Source organism: Aplysia californica, unplaced genomic scaffold (assembly GCF_000002075.1).
Source record: "Aplysia californica isolate F4 #8 unplaced genomic scaffold, AplCal3.0 scaffold00054, whole genome shotgun sequence".
Taxonomy (NCBI): Eukaryota; Metazoa; Mollusca; class Gastropoda; order Aplysiida; family Aplysiidae; genus Aplysia; species Aplysia californica.
The window spans coordinates 373,867-382,923 of NW_004797324.1; the positions used below are offsets into that span (position 1 = coordinate 373,867).

At 40.1% G+C, this 9,057-nt stretch overlaps 1 protein-coding gene across 1 annotated transcript in view; it reads left to right on the plus strand.

Moving 5' to 3' along the window:
- LOC101852605 (15-hydroxyprostaglandin dehydrogenase [NAD(+)]-like) overlaps positions 1–9,057 on the plus strand; it is a 13,841-nt gene that overhangs the window by 1,848 nt on the left and 2,936 nt on the right. The gene's annotated exons all lie outside the window — the stretch shown is intronic.

The window sequence follows — 9,057 nt, forward strand, 5'->3', positions numbered from 1 at the left end:
TTACTCCCACTCCTTCCCCCTCAAATTTCTGGACTAATCCCTCCACCTCACACACGCACACACACACACACACACACACAAACACACACACAGACATTCACACACACACACACACAAACACACACACACACACACACACACACACACAAACTGCGTGTAATTTTACATTTTCTGCTTACACACTACAGTCCAAGTTCACGTTTCAAAGCCACAAAACGCTCTAGAAGTTTAAAATTTGAAGAAATGGAATGATCTGTATTAAAATTCAACAAGGATCATAATCTTCCTTAGCGTCAACTGGATAGCAAAATACATTGTATTAGTCTCAAATTAAAGTATGAGATCTTTATCTTCGACTTTTTCTGAATTGAAAAACGCAATTTGTCACGACAAGTGGGATCAGCGCCCTTCAATTTTGAGCCCATATTGAGTTATTGATATCATCTAAAAGTTTATTCATTTGTCTCGTATTTTAAATAAAAAATCACGTCTATCTTCAATAGAAATAGGGGTATTAGCTTTTGAAAGAGGTGAGGTCGCCTGGTTTCAGAGGAAAATAGCCAGATAATGGCAGCCCAAGTTTGGTGACCTAATAAGCCTTGGAAATTGCAAATTAAAATTTTTGTGTGCTCTTTTGATTAACGTTTTTTTCCAGTAACATTTTAAATGAACTTTGGAGGTGCTGAAAAAAGAAAAGACAAAAATTGCCCAAAGTATGGAAAAATGTCGGTTTCTTCGACCTCATTGTATTGACGAGCTGCTGCACCGCGACACCACACATTTGGGTTCGTAAATCAAGGCTCCAAGTTGTAAATATTTCAACACACAAACATATTATTTGGGGTTCATCTAGCTCTGTACCGAATCGTCTTGTGAAATATATAATGATCCCGTTCCTCTTGTACTGAGAACAATAAAACAATAAAGGCCACTATTCTCTACCCGAAGCTACATGTAGTGGTGGGCAAAATCCCATAAACCTATCCGGATAACCGGATAATTCTCAATAAAACATTATCCGAATTCAGACTCTTAACTCTTTTTCCCAACACTTTTGCCGAAGTGGATGCACCTATTCTTTAAGGTGGCTTTAACTAACCCGTTTGTCGAAGTGATTCTAACCCATTTGCCGAAGCGGTTCATAACACACTTTGCCAAAGAGGTGCACTAGTTTATTATCCGGATTTTGCTAAAGCGACTCATTGCCTAGCCCTAGCTACAAGATTCATTTGCCTTGACCTTACAAGGGCGTAGCGCGGGGTATAGCTTCATGGGGTATCCAAGCTGCTCACTTGTGATTTATACATCACGATAGTGTGGCTGTTTTACTAAATGAAATGGTGAAATGGTATAGGTTTAACGTCCCTATCAACACTGTTAGGTTATTTAAGAGGTGGGACCTTCTAGTTTAACGTCCGTCTCCGCAAGGACCGAGCCAAGTGTGAAATTCGTGCTGAGAGCTCGAACCCCGAACCCCCAATCTCACGATTACGAGTCCAGTAGCCTAACCACTAGGCTAACGACGCCACACCGTTTTACTAAGTTATTACGTTATAATTATGTTACTTTGAACGTTCACACATGTTGCTTCATCTGTCAGTTAGAACAGTTAAAACAGTTAGAATTGTTAATTAAAGCACCAGCATACAGGCAGCGTTTGAAAAAAAAAAAGGATCCATGTAAAAGGGAGGGAGCGAGGAAGAAAATGAAGGAGGGAAAGAAAGACGGCTTTAGTAAAACGAGATGAGGAATGCGTTTACCGTTTCCTTTTACAGCACGTTTTTGGTCTTAGGAGAATGTTTTTGTGCTGCTGAGACAAATTACTGCTTTCCACATTCATCTGCATGCATAGTTCAGAACACATTAAACAGCATAACATTACAATGCATGACCAACAATTAAAAACAAAAAGTACCATAGAAACAATGATATGACCCAGACAGAACAGGACTATGCAGACTCCACAAAAAATCATATTATTATTGTCATTTAGACCTAAGAGCATACCCCCGACCCATTTTTTTTGCTTGGCAGTGCCCGGCCCAACTCTGTTAAATTACATTGAAGAACGCACGAGCGGAAGTACACAGCTGGGTTTTTTTATACCGTAAATTAAACTTAGGATGGTCACTGACTAGTATTGCTAGAAATTAACACTATTTTGATAGTTATGAACAGCTTTAGACTATTGGAGTTTTAGCCTTCATTTCAGATGTATACAGTGAAACTCGGATTCGACGAACTCAGATTCCACGAAAACTTGGATTCAACGTAAGAACCTTAATTTCCCCGTTTATTTTGTATTCATAAAAACTCGGTTTCAACGAACATATTTACAAGCAAGATCGGATTCAACGAAGTCATTTGCAGTGTGAAACATCCCCCGGTGGCGTGGCTTCGATCCTTTTTCTCCTGCAACGAACTTTATCAATTCCTGGAAGCCATCCTTGACAACAGCATCGTGAACCATTTTTCGTTTAGGCTATTGCTTATATTTTATGAGATGAATCAGCGGCCTTCTTCATACCAACAAACGCGTTGTTAGCACACACACACGTGTCTCAGCGTGTATTGGAGTCGGACTCTCTCTCTCTCTCTCTCTCTCTCTCTCTCTCTCTCTCTCTCTCTCTCTCTCTCTCTCTCTCTCTGTGTGTGTGCGTGTATATGTGAGAGAGTGTGTCGGGGGAGTGGGGGGAGGGGGAGGAGAGGGGGAGTGGGAACATGCAGTCTTGGGCGTGGACCGTGAGAAATCAGTAGAGACACAAACGCATCACAGTACTTACAGGCATTTCCCCCTCGGCTTCTGATAATATTAAAATGATAAGCTGGTCTCTGCTACGCAATGAATTGCTCAATGGTCTGTAGAATCAAACGTTGCCTTATGCTAGGCTCTATACAGCAACCCAACTTGTTCGGCAAACAATAAGTCATAGATGACAGATGACACAGGCGTGCATTTGAAGGAATCGACCCTTTTGCACAGCGTGTATTTTGTATAGTTCAGTGTATTTTCCTAGATTTTTTTTCAACATATCTTCCGTTTGGCCTCAAAGAAACAAAAAATGCCTCTCATTTTAAACCAAACTACTTTTGATTGAGGAAGTCGAATACATTATACATTACTTTCTCAGTGCCCGTAATTATCAACACAAATGCTTCATGTTTGCTATAAAGAAAACTCAGATTCAACAAAACTGAAAGTCAGGTCCGACCACTTTGTTGAGTCTTGAGTTCCACTGTACCAGCTACTTGTTGCTTAACTGGGCTTCAATTTAAGAGCAACCCCCCCCACCCCCATTTTTTCCTGCAACCAAGTTCAGACGCCCTACTGAGCGTGGGTGTGAGAATCAAAATGGAATGGGTGGAAAGATTGGAGTTTCAGAATGTTACACATTTTTTGTTTGTTCTGAGTCCACAACATTTGATTATATCATCAGGATACTATCTAAAAACAATCTCACAATGACTGCTCCTGAATGTCTTTTCATAGTGCAGGGTGTGCTTTTTGAATATGCACTCAATGAAAACCTAGAATACCACTACGCTACGGTCCTGTTCGCTTACTCCCTTTCAACAGCAAGAATGTGACAGGGGGCTCTCGTGGTCGAGGGGTTCTGATGTTCGCCTCTCATTCAATAGGCCCGGGTTTGAATCCAGACAGAGAACGGAATTTTTCTTCTCTAAAATTTTCTCCTTTCACCCTCTTTCCTGCTCTCCAACAATGTTCTGTCGTCTGCTTTCGTCTCCAATTTCTGCCTCCACCCCCCCTACCTACTTTCAGCTGGTGACTCTTTCAGCAGCCTTTCTACTGCTACTCACTGGCTCCTTTCTGCTGCTTCCTTTCAGCCAAACCCCTGATCTTATGGTAGGTAAGATCTAACACCCAGCCTTCTCGAATAAGTGCGCAACATCTCGGAAGTCCTGTGTGTAAGTTGAATACGTAACAAATCCCTTGATGGTCTAAAATCAATAAGAGTAGGCTTCGGCCGCCACCCAGGCAAAATTCAAAATTATTTTCTACCACAACTAAAACTGCTTAGTGTGTCCTGCGCGCTCATATGGCCTTAAATAGTCACGAGCGCCGTAAAACACTTACAAAAAATGTTACAGACCGTGGCTTTATTTTTTATGTACTAATTTAGTCAATATTTAGATACCTATATCGGGTTTTGATAAAATATATCTGGCACCTGTAACCGGTTTTGTAGCTATAAAACTACTATTACTGCATATCATTAGGCTTAAAAAAACCCAACCCTACAATCATTATATAAAACACTTCTTGCCGAAATACTGCAGCTAAGGCCATAATCAGCGTCATTATAATGCATCGCGGGATTACGATCTCAAAGTTTGTCGTTTTGTCAACATAATTTAGAATTCGAATTTTGACACTTTTTCCCCGAGCGCACGCTACCTATAGATCTAGGCCTGCCACAAATGAGAAAATTGAAATGAACAGTATTATCAAAATATTTGGGTGTGAACATTGGAACATAATTTTTTGCTATAGAGGTCAAGTAGAAGTGTCAACAACGGCCACGAGTGAACTTCCTTTAATTGTTTGACTATGGTTATATTACAGACTTCAACATGCTAAAATCCCCGTGGATTTCCGTGATGCACGTGGTGACTTTGGCCCGTTAGGAAGCATTGCAGTACGCATTGTTAACCCATTAACACTTTCAGAGCAAAACAATTTTGAAACATTCCTTGCTGTCTTTTTATCGGATTTTTACAAATCAGGCTGTCTGTCAAGGTGATCCTTAACTTTAGTTGAAGTATGTATTTTGTTAAGGTCGATTAAAACAGCCACTGTGTCACGAAGCTCGGTCTCCTGAATGGCAGGGGAAGAAACCACTTTTTGTAGATAGAGAGTAGAGAGATGCCACTTTTTCGTCCAATCTCAAGAACACCAGGTTGTTTGGGTACCTCCAGGTTGGCGGTAGTCCCTGAATGAGGCCAAATGTGTGACCTAAACGCGGCTCCATTGGCTACGTTTTGAAACGTTATCAGCACTAACAACCACACAAAGACTAGAAAAGGTTAAAGTATAGATCATATTATTTAGAACTAAAAAAACATATCTCTCTCTCTCTCTCTCTCTCTCTCTCTCTCTTTCTCTTTCTCTCTCCCCCTCTCTCTTTCTCTCTCTCTCTCTCTCTCTCTCTCTCACACACACACACACACACACACACACACACACACACACACACACACACACACACACACACACACACACATACACTCCCCCCCCCCAACATACTCACACAATAACCAATTAGTTTTTCTTATCTGGTGCCCATTATCAAAGGAGTAAACCATCAACAAGAAGTGATGCAAATGCATTATTAGTCTGATCTACTGTCGCCCAAAGACTTGATATTAACGACGTCAGGTCTGGATTCATGTCATTTGATGGGTCTGCATCTCTTCATTCATGCCGCTTTCAGCATTCATTACATTTGCTAGGTTCAAATACTGATAATCTTAGTTTGTTTCCGAGCTCTCGTTGGTTGATCAGCTTATAAATGTATCCACTAGCATTTAAGCTCACTCATCCGCCTTCTCTAAAGCTTTGGGCTCATTCTCATCAACGTTATCATTGGGAATAATCTCAATGTCACCAAAGCTGGCGAGGATAAATCTTTATATTTTTTCTTTTCATCCCATTTCTTAATATTGTCTTCGGTATTTAACTTTATTATAGTTCTATCCTTTTTGTTTTCCTTCAGTATCATCTTTTTCTGTTCTTTCTTCATGTGTGCTTCTTTCTTTTTTGTTTCTTCCTTTCCATTTGCACTTTTAATCTGACTCCCTGCTTTTTTATCCTTTTGTCCCCATACGCTGAATTTTTATTCTTCGCCTTTCTCCACGATAACATTATTTCCTTTGAAATTCTCTTGCTAGTGGTCAATATAAGGTCAAACCTAAACATTGCCTTCACCTTGACCCACATCTTGACTTTGAGTATTTCCTTCATAATGGTCCAGTGGCGTTTTGTATGACCAAAGTACAAGTATCCCATTTTTGTTGTTATTGTTGTTGTTGTTGTTGTTGTTATCGATCCAGCAACATCTGGGGTCTCGCCCTTCTGTCCAAAGCCATGTAGCGATAAGTGCAGGTTTGCTGCAGTTGCTGTAATGTTCCGTAGAGTGTGTTGTCGAAGTTAGGTCTCGGAGGGAGAAGGGTAGCTCTGATGTCATTTAGGGCTGTACAGTGGAAAAGGTGATGTTCCACTGTCTCATATGAATAGTCACACAAAGGACACATTTTTCTGTTTTTTAAAGCAGGGTTCATCTTGTATGGAGAATCTGGATCACCTCAATGTTTGTCTTTTTTGCTTTCCAGCACATTGTGACTATTCTGCGATAGCACCACATCGTAAACTCAGACTTGTTTTTTTTTCTTTGTTTAAGTCCAGGTCTCAGCACTATACTATATTATATATAGGAAAATAGGAAATCATTTTATGTAGCTCTCCAACAATTTCTTCCTATAATGTAGAGATATTTTCCTGGAAATAGTATTTGCGCATTTAGAGGAATCTTACTTTTTGCATTTTCTGTTCTTAGACATGTATTTAAATGTCAAATGTGTATTGGTGCAATGGCGTTTAGATGGGTGGTTACTGGAGTGTGTCCTGGAGCAGCACAAGATAAATCAAGCTGAAAAACTGACAGGGCGCAGCACAGTGCTGACCAACAATGGTGTGTAGATTACCAATGATTGTTTTGTTGTGTATTATTCATGCATTTACGTACAAATGTATTTATGTATTTAAGTAGGCCTACGACATTGTAAAACACATTTCCCAAGAGGATAAACAAGATGAAATTTACTTTGTTTTAACTATTTTTATTCAGTAGCTGTATTTCAAAGATATGATGATAGCAAGGCTGTCGTCAGTTATTTACTCACTACAGCTGTAGTGGCGGTCGGTGGTCTAAGCCCTCAATTCAGGGTTGAAGTGCTAAAGGCACGAGTGCAGTTTGTTGATTACCAACAGTTGCAGTGGCGGTGGGTGGATCAAAATTTGGGTGGGGCTTAGGTTACTTCCACCTCTTCAACACAAATACAAGCAATAGGAACTAAACAGTGATGACTATTTCTATACTTACGGTGAGCCACGGCATTTTGAGAATCATTCAAACGAGAAGAGTCAGCTTTGCCTCACATCTCTTTGTTCTAAGGTACCGTTTGCAAATGACGTCAGCTAATATTTGGCCAAAAATGACTCCCTACCTTGTCATCTTATGTCATCCGTCCCAGGACCCCCCCCCCTCCTCCAGCTGACGTGAACCAAAATGTTCATGTACATCTAGGTAGAACCTGTTCTAATCTAGCTTCTGGCAGTGTGTGCTATGGGGATAATACTGTTACTTTTAGATTTTAGGCCAAATAAAGTCAAATACAACTGTATTAATTTTAGGCCAATAAAAATGTGGTCTATAATATTTTCTCAGTCTCTAAGTTAAATTCTTCTGGATAGTGAGGGACGAAGCCGTTTCCTCTCCAAATTTCTTCTAATTTCATCTGGTTCGACGTGATTACTTTTATTTCTCAGCGACATAGATCTAAACACAAACACGCACAAACAATACTTAAAACATATTCCGTTTGTGAACGGAATAAGACTGTGTAGTCGCGAAAAGTAGAACGCACCCAACCAAGGTCCAATGAGTGCATAGGTAACTGTGTCACTAAGGGAAAGTGTCTCGAAAACTTCCACCCCATTGTTAGGGCCGGGAGAGCGTGAGCCCTCAGTACACTGTTGTTTTTTCAAATCTTCTACCTTTTTACAAGAAGAGTTTCATTAAGGACGTACTGTGGGAATGGGCTTATCCTCTGCTGAGCCCTAAAGACAACTGATTGGCTGTTAGGTCACTATAATTATAGGTGGTGACAACAGTGATAGGATAAACGAGCAAGCCACCAAATTGTCACTGTGTGTTCATTCCTTGCGATGATAACGGTTTCAACTGATTATTTCATTATTGAAGAAACGTTCATGTACATAAGGGTAGAGTGCAGCTCAATCCCGTGAGCCCTTCACTACCCACCGCCACTAAACAGTTGGTACCGTTGTGAAACGTGACAAGGTCGTAGCCATTTGCTCTACATAAAATACCACAGCCTTACTTAACTACGTTCACTGGAAAACCCCACTTACTAGGCCGAACCAGCGACCGACACTGATGTTTCAGATTAGAAATAAAAACTAGTAAAACACTTCTACCTCCCTACTTTTGCTTTCTTGGGACACTGCTTGTATTGTAAAGAAAGGCTGGTGACCTACTAGATAACCCATCTCTCACCCCAGTAGAAAATAAGGCATAACCTGTTTTAGTGGTATATATCTCAGACCAGATAGAGAGAGAGAAACAGAGACGTGGAGGAGAGGAAGGACAAACGACGAAATGGAAGAAACAAAGAAAGAAAGGGAGAAAGATAAAAATGAAAGCAACTACACACACAGACAGACAACCATAATTACATTTGTACTCCTCAAAAGGTAGATCTACTCATTCTACGTATTCAGATTCACATAAGATCAAAAAATTATAAATGAATGCTGAAAGCTACACTTTGTGCATGTAGGCAATTATTGTGTTCACCGACATTCGTCCACGACTCGTATCCTTCAGACAAGAGAGCATGTTCGAAAATTTTCTCTTTTGTAATGCCGTCTTCATAACTAAACCATTTCTTTTCCTGCCTTCTCTGTGTTCCCCCACTTGCCCTTCGAACGAGCGTCCAAGTACCGACTTTCGATCCCAGTCGCCCCGATAAGATCCTGCTTCAACAGCTTGACCTCTTTTTGCCCCCTCGAGCCCTAGGTCAAAGAAAATAGATCACCGACCTAGATACAGGAAATATTTGGCCCTTGACATTTTGTTCGAGACAAACACATGCGGTTGTTATTTTGCCCAGATCGATTTCTGTTAAATTTAATTATATGTACTAAATTAAAAGTACATATATCATAGATTATATTTATATACACACATTTATTAAGTTATATAAAAATATATGTTTATTTTAGAAAATATAAAT